Genomic DNA, 14801 nt, shown 5'->3' with positions numbered 1-14801 from the left:
ATTTTGTATTCTGTATCTTTGTAATCCCCCCCCCCCCCCAAACACACACTTGTTCTTGTATTGTTCACTTCTGGGTTTTTTAATCCCTTTAATGGCTTTCGGAAATTTTTGATGAATTTTTCTCCTAATATTAAACTAATTTATCTCAGCCAGAGTTAGTTTTTTCTACAAGGCGCTTTAGTCCATTACCTGGTAAAATAGTTAAAATTATAGAGCCCACCTGTAGCCTATATATAGCTTATAGAGGACACATAAGAAGAGTACTGACTTACCTAAAATCAGTCAGTCAAAAAAAAAAAAAAAAAAGAAGAAACATTCATGATTTTCATATTTTTAAAATTTAATTATATATAGATAAAATGTATTCTTGTTGCTGATTGTTGATTTATTAATAAAATATCAGAAAATTTAGAATCTTAAAGTGAATTATACATTGTTAGTCCTCTGTCACTCGCATGCATAAATGGGATGCAGCTGCTTACACGGTATCTAATTAAACTCAGATTTTTTATTATAAAATTAAAATTTTAGCTTTTTTTTGGAATTGTAAAATGAAAATTGCATTTTTTATGTTTTGCAGAATTTAACTCATTCCTGGTTTGCTTGAAATTTTGTATTCTGTATCTCCCCACACACACACTTGTTCTTGTATTTTTCACTTCTGGGTTTTTCATTTCCCAAGAAAAGACAGTTGCTGTTTGCAGAATGAAAAATTGCAAAAAAATATTAGGCCATCCCATAAGTAGTATTGTTTATTTTCCTTTTCTTTTCTCTTGTTTATTTTCAAGTTCTTTTCCATTTAAAATACAATTTAAAACTAAAGAAGTCTATCATTGTAGACTTCATAATAGGTGGTAATCAGATGGTGCAAGGTCTTGCAGATTTTGAACTTTTTTCTAACCAAGCTTCTCAGTTTTGCTACACATGATCTGAACAGTACGTAAATGTAATTGTGTGCCTTATGAGTGGCACAAACCCTTGCATTTGGTCAAAGAAGGGTGTTTTTCCTTTCAGTGCAGCACTCAGACTCGGAGGTTGCTGGCAGCAGATTTCAGTTTGGTCTTATTGCTTTATTTAGTTTATTAGCAACCTGATAAACTAAATAAATATTTGGTATCTACATTCACTTGTGAAGACATTTTTAGAAATGGGAGCATCAGAGACAGCAAGTTATAACTGAGAAGAAAGTGGAAGAGAAATTTCTGCAGCTAAAAGTAAACAAACCACCTGGGACTGATGGGATCTATCCAGCTTTATCAAAGAGGCAGCAAAAAAAAAAAAAAAGGTAAACAAATCTTTGGCCATAATTCTGACATCCTTGGATTCAGGAGATGTTACTATAGATTGGATGTGTGTGTAAATGTTTCTCCTATCCACAAAAGAGAAACAAATGGCAACATGAGCAAGAAGTGTTTAAAGAAGTATTGCAGGATTATCTTACCAGGAATGGAATTATATGGAAATCACAGTACGGGTTTGACAGGGAGAATCCTCTCTGACCAGTTTGATTAGCTACTGTGATGTAGTAACAAAGAAACTGGATTCAAATAATAATTTTGACATCATATTTAGATTTTACCATAGATTTTGACACTGTTCCATATAAAAGACTGCCGTACAAATAGAAGAAATGTGGCATTAGGGGCAAGTTACTGTTTTGGATAAAGGGATGGTTGAGTGGCAGAAGACAGAAGGTGGTTATAATTGGGCACTGCTCCTCTTGGACTAATGAAATCCCTTAGTTAAACACTATTTATTAATGTTATTGTTGAAGGCATATCAAGCTTATTGCTTAAGTTTGCAGATGATATAAAGGTAGGTTGGCAGGGTGATTAATGACATGAATCAAGGCATACCACTACAGCAAGACTTAGAAAAATTAAGGCAGGGTGGGCTGAGAAATGGCAAATAAAGTTTAACTTCAGTAAATGTAAGGTAAGGTATTGCATATGGGCAGCTGTAATTCCAGAATAACATACCAGTTAGGTTGCACCATACTTGAGGTAGTATGGTGCAAAACCATACTACTTCAAGAACAAAAAATACCTGGAAGTAACTGTACAGTCTGACCTGAAGTTTTCTGAGCAGCGCAGACAGGCTGCTAGAACAGCCCATGGGATTCTGTCAATGATATACAGGAACTTTTTTAGCAGGGACAAAGAGATGATTGTCTCATTATGGCAATGGTTAGACAGTATCTTGAGTACTGCATACAAGCTGTAAGCCACATTTTAAGAAAGATGTGGATCTCTTGGAATGACTGAATTATTATTGTTATTATTATTATTATTATTAGCCATATGGTGCAAGGAAGCCTGAGGCTTATGCTGCACTGGCCAAATAAAAATTCTGAGTTATCCTGAGAGAGAGAGAGAGAGAGAGAGAGAGAGAGAGAAAGAAATCACCAAGAAAGAAAAGAATGATGATATCCAGCTCAGGACCCTGGGTGTGCCAGGCCCATACTCACAAGATGTGAGGTCCTGGGTTTCTTACATCTTTGTAACGTAAAAACTCCTGTTGCCTTCTGGAAGATTCTCAATAAGAACATGTTCCAGTGTTGATGTACAGGAGGGAAACCAAGTATTCTGTGAAGTCATGTGAACAGCACTTCCTTACTTATAGGCAGCCATTTTTTTGTTTCTCCAAGTGCAACATGGTTTATATACAATATACAGTTTGAGAGTAAATAGGCCTGTAGTACTAGGATCCATTGCTTAAATATAAACATGTATATCCAGTAAAAATTTTAATATACATTTCATTACAAATGGTTTGCAACTTTTGAGCCTAAATGGGCCTCTTCGTCAGCAAATACTAACAGAATGGAGACGTTATTAACAAAATTTTAAAGAATACAGTTGTGCATGCAATGAGGCATGCGTGGGCACGAAGTTGACCATTCAACCACTAGATTGGTGTTCATTGTTACTGCATGGACGTGTGTGGTTATGCTTCCAGTGCTTATCTAGTCTCAAAACAGTTGCCTCCAAGGTAGGGTGTAGTCTTATTCCCTTGCTGCGCAGAGGCAGTGGCAAAAGTGTCGGGACTGGTCAATCACTTCGTAGTCACGCTTGGGATTAAGGTCATGTTGTTGTTTTTGTTATTTGGTTATTAGCAACTAAGACCATATTGCTCCAGGGATATGCGGTGGTCATTTCCTGACCTTTCCACATCCTCCGTATTTGGTGGTCACAGGCTCGAACCCCGGTCTAATCAAGAAGCGTGTGCTACGCACTGCTGCTCCTGCCCACCTGGCTATGGAGGCGCCCATTACGGTCATGGTGGGTTGTTCAGAAGTGTTCCGCGATTGAAGATCGGTCAGTCTGAGCAAGGCGAATTGATCTGTCATGCTCAACGAGGCAGTCTTGAAGGCGTCTCAAGGTCTCCCTTATGTAGCAACCATTACAATCTTTGCAGGTTATGCAGTACTACACCACTGCGTAAGAGAGGGGCACCTGGAGTCTTCACGTTGGAAACTAGAGAACGCAAGTTTCTACCAGGTAGCTGCATGCATTTCATGTTGTATTCTCGAAGGATTTTTGAAATCTGGCCCGACATCCCCGGATAGTAGGGAATGTAGGCAGTAGGTACATTGTCACAAGTTGATTATGTGGCACCTCCATAGCCAGGTGGGCAGGAGCAGCAGTGCATAGCACATTCTTCTTGATTAGACCAGGGTTTGAGCCCATCACCACCAAATATGGAGGATGTGGGAAGGTCAGGGAATGACCACCCGCATATCCCCAGAGAAATATGGCCTTAGTTGCCAAAGCTCCTAAAAACCAAATAACAAACAACAAACGAGTTGATGGCAGTCTCGGGTGGATCGCGAGCTCCTATGCTTGCAATAAGCACTTGTCCGTTATATGGGATGGATAGTCACAATTGACCAAGTTTGTCCTCACTCTGGAAATCTTGTTGAGCTAGGCGCAACGAGGCCTCATTTTAGGAAGGATGTAGAGTTTCTAGAACAAGTACAAAGAACGGCAACAAGATTGGTGAGGGGAACAAAGGGATGCTGTTACCAAGAAAGACTTAAGTTCTGCAAATTGCTGTGCCTGGAGAGTAGGCACCTGCGAGGTGATCTCATTGAGGTGTATAAGGCCTTGAATGGGTTGAGCTAGCTGAATGTTGATGGCATTCTTCCTCTTGCTCAAACTAAGAACCTGAGGGGGCACAGTTTCAAATTGAGGAAAGATAGTTGTTTGCTTGTTATTTGGTTTTTAGGAGCATTAGTGCCCCTAAAAACCAAATTACTCCAGTGATATGCGGTGGTCATTCCCTGACTTTTCCGCATCCTCTGTATTTGGTGGTCACGGGCTCGAATACCGGTCTAATCAAGAAGCGTTGTGCTACGCACTGCTGCTCCTGCCCACCTGGCTACGGAGTCGCCAAAGATATTTGTAGAATAGTTGTGCAGAAATTTGCCTTCAGCCAGCAGGTAATTGATTGGTGGAACAGGTTTCCATCTTTTGTTGGGGAAAGCTAATAGCCTAAATAAATTTAAGGCTGAGCTAGACAGGCATTTGGAACGAATGGAGGGGTGAAATGGGATGGTTTTTTTTTTTTTTTTTTTTTTTTGGCTGATGCTGCATAGCTTGCTTTCTTGCATTGTATGCCTCTACTAATGCTAATGCTTAGATGGGATTATGGATAACAGTATTTGTCTCTAAGTTAAACATAAGCTTTAGCAATGAGTACTTAGTCTCAGTCTTCAGTAGGAGCAGGATGATTGGAAGTGAAATACAGGAAAGCATATGATTTCAACTACAGGTCACTGTTGAACAAAAGCCGAGAATTAGGGTTGAATTTGAAAGTGTCTGCAATTCTGCCCAGACACGATAGGAGGGAGTATATGATGAGAGCCTTGTCAATCAATTCGGCCCTGGAAAGATTGTGCAAGGCTCAAGGGGTAGAATTTTTTTCAGCCTGGACTGTACTTGTTAACAGGAGAGATTGCTTCTACAGGGATGGGATACACTTAAATAGAAAGGGTGCAAGAATATTTGCTGATGCTATCGAGGCAGTGTTAGGTGGGTCGGAAAACTGCTAGCTTGGGGGGAGACAAAGACCAATAGATTGACAGTAGCCACTGGCAGAGGTGAAAGAGATTCTTGCACTGCTTCTATTAGAATGAGCAGAAGCCTGAAAAACAAGATGCATGGTATTTCAGAGACTGCTGGGAGCCATTGCGGTACAAGTAAACACATGGGTTGTGTTAGGGTAGCTAAGAATAGAAACAGGTGCAGGTATACTTGCGTGTACACCAATGCTAGGAGTTTAGTAAATAAATTTGATGAATTTGAGGTATTGCTCAAAACATCAAAGGCAGATATTGTTGGGATATCAGAGACGTGGTGTCACACAGATATAAGGGATGCAGAACTGCAATTTGGGGAGTACAACGTCTACAGAAAGGATAGACAGGATAGGAAGGGAGGAGGGGTTATGCTATTAGTTAAGAAACACATAAAAACCAAGGAAGTGAAGCCAGTCGACATCGCTGGACAGTGCAGTGTTGAGTCAGTTTGGTGTGACATAAGCATTGGGAGATTAAAATTGAGAGTAGGAGTGTGCTATAGGCCTAATGACTCTGATGAGTATAATAAGGAACTGTACAGGGAAATAGAGTGGGCCAGTAAATCAGAGAGTCTTATAATGGGAGATTTTAATTTCCCAGATATTGACTGGAATTTGGGGGCTGGTTACTCACACACTAGCAGGGCTTTTGTGGATTTATTGGATGATTGTTTTCTACATCAGCATGTTCGGGAGGCAACTAGAGGGAGTAATACTCTTGATTTGATTATCAGCAGTGATTCTTCATGCATTAAGAATCTGCAGATAAATGAACCACTAGGTGGCAGTGATCACAGTGTGCTGAAGTGGGATTTACTGAAAGAGGTAACTACCATTAAGGGTAAAGGGAAGGGTTATTGCTTCCGTAAAGGCGACTACGATGGACTAAGACAGTATTTAAATTCTATACAGTGGGACCAACTGATGATGTTACCAACAGCAAATTCAAAATGGGAAGCATTCAAAGAACTTATCTTGGAAGCTACTAGGCTTTACATACCAACTAAGAAATATTGTTCAAGGTTTAGGCCAAAATGGATGTCAGATGAACTAATGAGGCATATGGCAGAGAAGAAAAATGCATGGGATACTTACAAATTAACACATGACACAGAAGCCTATGATAGATACAAGTTGATATGCAACCAAGTTACAAAGGAGGTTAGGCAGGCGAAGGCAGATTACGAGAAATCCTTGGCAAGGGATGCAAAGAAAAACAGCAAAGAGTTCTTTACTTATGTAAACTCTAGAAGGAAGGGAATGAATCAGATTGGTCCACTTGATATTGATGGGTCAACTGTTGATGATCCTGCTCAGGTAGCTAACAAACTAAATGAATATTTTGCATCGACATTCACACATGAGGAGTTATTCAGCAAGGGGAATGCCAGAGGTGTATTCAACTCTAGCAGTAAGCTACAGAATCTTGAAATAACTGGGAGTAAAGTGGAGGAGAAACTGTTGAAGATAAACACAAGAAAGGCAACCGGGGTGGATGGGATCTATCCAGTTATATTAAAGGAGGCAGCAAAGGAAGTAAGCAAACCCTTAGCCATAGTTATGAGAGCTTCCTTGGACTCAGGGGAGGTACCCATGGACTGGAAATGTGCAAATGTGACCCCAATTCACAAAGGATCAAAGGCTGAAACAAGTAATTATAGACCTGTGAGCTTAACTTCTGTTCCAGGAAAATTAATGGAGGCACTGGTTAAAGAAGCACTGCAGGATCATTTAGACAAGACTTCAGTTATAGCTCAGACACAGCATGGTTTTGTTAAGGGGAAGTCTTGCCTGACCAACTTGATTGGATACTATGATGCAGTCACAAAAGAGCTGGATGCAGGGAATAACTTTTCGGTTCGTTATTATTATTATTATTATTAACAGCTACAAAACAGCAAACGACGTGCCTGAGGGTGCAGCTACAAAGAATTATTACATAGCTTCAAAAAGCTTGGAGTATACATTTCCCAAAGTAAAGAAAAAAGTATATGTACAGATAAAATAAACTAAATAAATAAAAGGACTCATCCGTCCTATTTAAGTGAACAGGCAGAGCACTGGTATTTCTTCACACACAATCAGAGTCTTAGAACTTAAAAGAAGAGTCTATTTTAAGTCAGGTACCGGATGAGGTTAGCAATTTCAGTTGCCTCTTGAAGTGTCCGGGGGTACCAAATATCTCAATATTTGCTTTGTTCATTGATCTTGCAGTCCTGTTGTAGAAGTTGTAGTATCCATAATTTGTTCTCGCATAGGATGGTTTCAGCAGTGGATGGTTTCTTAGCGCTCTTGTCGGAGCGTTGAAATTTATTTGTGAGACGAGATGAGGGCAGTTCAGGGTACCATTTATTAGTTGGTTAAGAAGGAGTAAATCGGCTTTATCTCTTCTTTTTTCCAGCGTTTCGAGTCCAAAGAATACACACCACTCTTGGTAGGATTTCTCATAGTATTCAAGGCCACTTTTAAAGCAAACGTACTGGATTGCTCTCTTTTGAATATTTTCAATTTCTAATTTTTGGTACGCAACATGTGGGGACCAGACTTGTGAGGCAAATTCTAGGGCTGGCCTAACATAGATTTTGTAAAGAAAGATGAAAAGTGCCAACTGATTGAAGTCTCGGTTAATTCTTTTCAGGAAAACTAGTTTTTTGCTAGCTGCCTTCACAATGTTAGAGACATGGACATCAAAGGAAAATGATTCTTTAATAAAGATACCTAAATTTTTGGCTGTACTAACTTTTTTGATTGCCTTGTTGTTGATACAATAAGAAAAATTAAGTTTGTTTTTCTTGTGTGCATTAGCAAAGCTCATCAGCTCACACTTGTTTTCATTGACTGCCATTTTGTTCTCCTTCAGCCACTGAATAACTCGTTGAAGAGCTTCGTTTAGGATGATGCAGTCACTGGTACTGCGAATTGCTTTATAGATTTTTATGTCGTCTGCAAATACGTTGATTTTGATTTGGTAGGCTCCAAGGGTGCTTGGCAGGTCGTTGATGTAGATAAGAAATAATAGCGGGCCTAAGGATGAACCCTGTGGGACACCAATTTCAAGGGGCGCCTCCGTAGCCAGGTGGGAAGGAGCAGCAGTGCGTAGCACACGCTTCTTGATTAGACCGGGGTTCGAGCCCGTCACCACTAAATACGGAGGATGCGGAAAGGTCAGGGAATGACTACCGCATATTCCCGGAGCAATATGGCCTTAGTTGCTAATGCTCCTAAAAAAAAAAAAAACCAAAACCAACACCAATTTCAGGACTGAAAGGATATGAGGTTTTACCTTTAAATGTCACGGACATTTCTCTACCTTCCAAGTAGTTTTCAATCCAGTTTAGTGCTTGTCCTCTGAGACCATAGTGATGCAGTTTGTTGATTAGTCTCTGATGGACTACCTTGTCGAAGGCTTTGCTTAAGTCAAGGAAGATGGAGTCGACTTGTTTTCCTTCGTCAAGCGCCTGGGATATGTTCGAAACAAACGAGATCATATCTGTGCAGGTGGAACGACCCTTGATAAATCCGTGAGAGTAATCTGACAAATTAAGTTTCATAAAGTTAAATAGCTGCTTCATTACAATGGATTCAATTATCTTTGAGAGTGTATTCAATTGACAAACTGGTCTGTAATTGTTGGGTGAGGATGGGTCTCCTTTTTTGTAAAGAGGGGTAACAATGGCCTTTTTCAGTTGAACTGGATAGATTCCACTCTCAAATACCAATTTTATTAAGTGAAGTAATGGCTTTATAAGTGTAGTTCCACATTTTTTCCATAAGGCAGTAGGGATACCGTCCGGGCCTCGTGTGAGATCCTTTTTCATACTGTGGATTATGCTCAATAATTCTGCTTGGTTTATTTCAAATACTGTTAGGGTATCGATGTAGTTGAGAGGAAAATTTTCGTTACCTTCCGTCCCGTCATCTGCTGTATCTGTTTTGTAAATTTCTTCAAAGCTGCTAGCAAGGTAGTCTGCCTCAGACAAACATGACAATTCACTGGGAATATCTAGCGTGTTTACAGCCGCATTTTGATTTTTTGCTTTGAAATAGCTGATATAGGCTTCATATCTTTTGCCTCGAAGACTCTTCTTTCGACAAAACACAGGTATTTGTTGTAGTCCTGTTTTAATGTCGTTTTAACCTGTCTTCTTAAGGAGGAATATTTATTGTAAAGGCATATTTCTTTATTTGGCCGACCGGGCTAGCCGAGTGGGTAAAGTACCTGCCCGGCAACCCAAAGGTCGCGGGTTCGATTCACGCCTCGGGCTTGGATCAAAGTACTGCAAAAACCGTGGGAGGTGCAATATGGCCACAGATGCCGATGCGCCAACAACTACCAAATCAAAAAAAAAAAAAAAAAAAAATTTCTTTATTTGTCTTAAACCTACTATGCATTTTTCGTTTTTTTGCCAGTAGGGATTTTAGTTCCTTAGAGAACCAGTGTGGGTAATTTTTATCAGGAACACTATAGCATGGAACACGATTGTTAGTTACTTCATTAATGATTTGGTAAAAGCAGTCCAGTGCTTCTTGAGGATCATTGATTTTTAATAGTAATTCCCAATTACAGTTTTTAAATGCATAATTCATATCAGGCCATTTCACTTTATTGAAATTGAGCTTCTGTTTTTGTTCTAAATCCGTATTTTTAACTGATCTCTTCTTGATGAAAAAAGCCACAGGAATGTGATCTGATTTGAAAAGATTAGTTGGCTTAAAGACCACCAAAGGAAAGTTGGTGAAGACTAAATCCAAGTAGTTTTCATTTCTAGTTGGAAATTCACAGATCTGATTCAAATTTAGAGAGTTGAAAATTTTTTGAAATCTACCCTTGTGTCCAGACATTAGTTGGATTGGCATTACATCCATTATAGGCATGTGGCATATTAAAGTCCCCTAAAACAATTAAATGGTCTATTCCCAGATGTTGATCAAGAATTTGGTCGATAGTGATCTCAAATTCCGTCATAAGAGTGTTATCTACAGGTGGTGGAAGGTAGACAAGCATAACATAGCAGATATAAGAGCCACTGCCCAGTTGGAGAAAAATTCCTTCAATGTTAGCCAAGACTTTGATTTTTGAGATAGGAATCTCTTTTTGGCAGACGATCATGAGTCCGCCACCTCTCTTATCCAGTCTATCCCTACGAATAACAACAAAGCCCGGTGGGACCAATTCACTGTCCTTAACATCCTGAGTGAGCCACGTTTCCACTAAAAAGTAGATGTCGTAGTCTTCTTGTAATATCAGGGAATAGGTGTCTTTATAGTTGCTATTGTTTAGACATTGCACGTTTTGATAGTAACATAGCAAATCATCTTGTAAATTATTCTTATTTTGCCTAACTGGAATCCTATTTTCCTGTATTTTCTTGATTGTCTGTAGTTGCTATTTATTTCCGTTTTCAATATTCATAGGTGAGGATGGGTTTGTTGATTTTGTCCTTGTACTTACATTCTTGAGGAAAGGCAGTATCAGTGTTCCTTCGGTCCAGTTGTTAGTGTCCAGAATTCTTGCTTCGTTGTCCTCACTATATGAAACTTTAAAGGATGAGTACTCCTGTGGAAACCTTGCTTTCAGTTTGGTTACCTGAACATTTGACTTACAAAAGCTGTTAACGTATTCTTGTAATTCTCTTTCAGTTGTGTCCGGGGCCAACCTTGAAACAAATATAGCCTTGAGCTTTGGAATAACTTTAAGCTTTTTGTTTTTTGAAGCCCCGATTAGTAGCTGAGGATTCGGATTCCGGTTTTTTTTTCTGCTAGAGTAAATTCTTTCAATTTTGTCTTTGTAATCCGCTTCCTCCTTGTCGCCGCCATTTTCCATATCCCTTTTTAATATTTGGGCATAAGTATGCTTTGTCTGTGCCTTGGCTGTATACGTTTCTTTCGTGTCGGTGTGTGCATCAATCTTTTTTTCATATTTATTAACATTCTCTGAGATTTGAGTCTTGTTTCGGTGAGTTACACTTTCCAACCGACGTCCTTTGTTTTTGCTGGTTTTGCATGTTTCTATGGTTGGGTGTTCAGCTTGTGTTACTCTTAATTGAGTTGGTCCTTTATCGTTTCTCTTCTTCCGTTTTGCACCTAACGTTAGTTCATCCTCTGTTTGGTTACACTTATGCTCATAGAGTTTCACCCCTGATTCAGGGATTTGAGTGCTTGCATTTTTTTTACGGTATTTAAGGCGGATTTGTTGTTTTCTCTTAGTAATTCCAAAGGTATTTGATAGGAGCCGATAATCGGTGGATCGTTATCATCATTAGAAATTTGGCCGTCGCCTGCGAGCGAAATTTCTTGATCTTTTAGGCCAGATTCTCTGCTAGTTAATGGCATCTTGCGTGGTTCGACAGGATTTGTGTTTTTGAAACAATTCGACTCAGGCGAGCAACGAATTGTATCATCGATATCAGTGTAATCACTCGATGCAGCTTTCGGGGTCTCTCCCGAGTTGTAGTTTGTTGGTAGTTTCGTGTGTTGTCTTGTAGTGTTAGTTAGCAAATTCTTTAATTCAAGATTGCGCTTTTTACAATCGGAAAGTTCATGTAGCACACCTTGCAACTTTTCGTATAGCGTGTCCAACCCATTTGTCATAGATTTTTGATAAATAAATATCTCGGACCATTTGTCGTATAATCCACTAATCTGGTTTGCAAGATATTGTCCCTGTGACTGTAGATCTCTCTTGAGCTCTTTAAAGTCAGTGACGAAAGCGAGAAACTCCTGTTCGATATTAAAATTTAAGTCGAACCCTGGCGTTGGTGCATTATTCAGCATCGAGTATGGCAAGGAGAAGGAGCTGTGCATGCCATTTGAGAAGGCTGGGTAGGTATCAAGTTGAGTCTCGTTAATAGACATTTCTTGATATTCTTTACTACTTGTATTATCTTGCGTGAGCTTACAAATAATACATCTAAAGCGTGCCTTAGCTTGTGACGACATTTTTTTGTGATATTTAATCTTATTACAACAAGGTCCTACTGCTCCACTGCAAGAACTGCAAATCAGGAAGTCTTCAACTTGATCGTTGCATATTGAGCAAATCTTGAGTTTCTCCATAGTATGAAAATACTGTATGTGAAAACAAAATCACGTGAAAAAGTCTTAAACAATATTTGCCGTGACCTTTGGGATTGTCCCCTAACAATTAAAGAGCGCCTTTGCAACAAAGAAAGAGTTACTTACAGTAATGAAAAGGTGACCTTGGGGAGGGTGAAGTTGGTGGGGTGACGTTCCTAAGTAGATCTGTTCTAGATGAAGTAGCGGAAGGCCTGGGGGAGGGAAGGACGACCTTGGTGCTGGCAAGGAATGGTGACTGGGTGTTGACGGGTATTCTTCAGTATAGGACGAGGGAAGCTGCAGGTAGAATTAACCACTTTCAAATTCATTTGGATCAGAGGAAGATGCAGATGAGTTGACACCATGAGCGGACAGCTCGTCACAAGATGAATTATTTAGAATATCATTCACGAAAATCAAATCGGTAAAACTGCACTAACCATTAACTTTAATCGGAGCCCGATTGCACACAGCCTCACACTATCCACGCAAGCGCACTACCTCACTTTGATATTATATACTTGGATCTTAGAAAGGCTTTTGATACTGTTGTACATGGAAGACTGCTACACAAATTGGAGCAGTGTGACATTGGAGGCAAATTGCTGCTATGGATAAAGGGGTGGTTGAGGGGGAGAAGACAGAGAGTGGTAATCAATGGACACTGCTCATCGTGGACTGATGTTATTAGTGGAGTCCCTCAGGGCTCAGTGTTGGGTCCATTGTTGTTTTCTGTATTTATAAATGATATTGATGATGGTATATCAAGCTTAATGTCCAAGTTTGCAGATGATATAAAGGTTGGCAGGGTTGTCAAGGACACTACTGACACTATGCTGCTGCAACAGGATCTGGAAAGGTTGAGCAGATGGGCTGAGAGGTGGCAAATGAAGTTTAACATTGACAAATGTAAAGTACTACACATGGGAAACAGCAACCCCAGAGCAACGTATCAACTCTGTGGTACTACACTGACAGTGGTAGAGAATGAAAGGGACTTGGGGGTGATTGTGCAGGCAGATATGAAGTTCTCTGAGCAGTGCAGACGGGCTGCAAGAGTAGCTCATGGAGTATTGTCAATGATATACAGGAATTTTTCCAGCAGGGATAAGGAAGTGATTATTCCATTGTATAAGGCAATGGTCAGGCCACACCTAGAGTACTGTATACAGGTCTGGAGGCCTCATTTCAAGGAGGATGTAGAGCTGCTGGAACGAGTACAGAGAAGGGCAACAAGGTTAGTGAATGGAACAAAGGGGTGCTCTTACGAAGAAAGGCTTAAGTTTTGCAAATTACAGTGTCTGGAGACTAGGCACCAGCGAGGTGATCTGATAGAGGTGTATAAAGCCTTGAATGGTTTAAGCATGCTCAATGCTGATGGGATTCTTCCTCTAGCTCCGAAAAATCACCTGAGAGGGCATAAATTCAAATTGAGGAAAGACAGATGTAGGATAGATGTGCAGAAATTTTCCTTTAGCCAGCGGGTGGTTGGTTGGTGGAACAGACTGCCATCCCTTGTGGTGGAGGTTGATAGCCTAAATAAGTTTAAGGCTCAGCTGGACAGGTATTTTGAAGAACGAACAGAGGGGTGAAGTGGAAGTGGGTTTTTTTTTTTTTTTTTTTGGCTGATGCTGCATAAGCTTGCTTTCTTGCATCAAATGCCTCTACTAATGCTAATGCTAACTTCAGCATTGAAATATTTCCCTGAAATCCTATAGTATTATACTAGTTTAGGCACTACTAGATTAAGGTAGTCTTGTAGTATTGTACTGGTATGTGTGTTAATGCACACATAGTGGCTATTATGTGTTTAAATGGAAATTTTACTTCCATATACTACTGGACATTCACAGTTGGCTGATGGGTGCAGGCATAGGTCTGCACCCATCAGCCAAGAAGTTAGTACCTTCGAAACAGCTGCCTGGCAGTGCATTAGATTTTTAAATATATATCAAATTCATCTGTTAAGTAGTGCTATACAATTTATAAAGATATTAGCAGCTTATGCAAATCCATAGATAATGATACTAGTCTTTAATTTGAACTTAAGCGTCAATCTGAATTATCCTCAAGTCTTAGTATACTTGGTATCCTCCTCAGTGGGAGCAGAATGTTCCCCATGATTGAAAATCAAATCCATTTAAAGTGTATGAATTTATTTGTTTTATTCTTTTTCTTACAATTCTCAATGGTAGTGGATAGTGAAATAGGTTTCTGGAGAAATTATTTTCAAAAGTTGACTTTTTCCTTGCATTTACTGCTTCCTAATCATAGTCATCCTGAATTATTTTGTGATAAAACATTATTTACCACATCTACACAGGTCGGCATAGAAACATTCCATGTGATATGCACTGATATACGTAAGTAAGTGGTTTGGCGTTGTGAAAAACAACATTATGTAGGATGGTCTGATACTTATGATGGGCACAATGTGCCCTGATAAACAATGGTTTAACCCTCTATTCATCCATTCACTTACCTATCAGCAAACATTTACTTGGTAGCATCTTTTTGGTAATCTAAAAAATTAGATTATACACTTCTATCTATTAGACTCAGACTAAACAGTTAATCTGTTTTAATTGAACCAAAAACTAAGTACTGCATTGTTATTTAGAAAAAATTTGTGAGGATGGGATGATTCCATTTACAAAATTCATAGA

General features: G+C 39.5%; 1 protein-coding gene across 1 annotated transcript in view; it reads left to right on the top strand.

Annotated features, from left to right (window-relative positions):
* Positions 1–14801, top strand: part of LOC150088059 (centrosomal protein of 135 kDa-like) — a 507662-nt gene that overhangs the window by 145721 nt on the left and 347140 nt on the right. The gene's annotated exons all lie outside the window — the stretch shown is intronic.

Source organism: Mastigoproctus giganteus, chromosome 3 (assembly GCF_048544385.1).
Source record: "Mastigoproctus giganteus isolate SK-2022 chromosome 3, ASM4854438v1, whole genome shotgun sequence".
Taxonomy (NCBI): domain Eukaryota; kingdom Metazoa; phylum Arthropoda; class Arachnida; order Uropygi; family Thelyphonidae; genus Mastigoproctus; species Mastigoproctus giganteus.
This window is presented reverse-complemented; position numbering and strand designations above follow the sequence as displayed.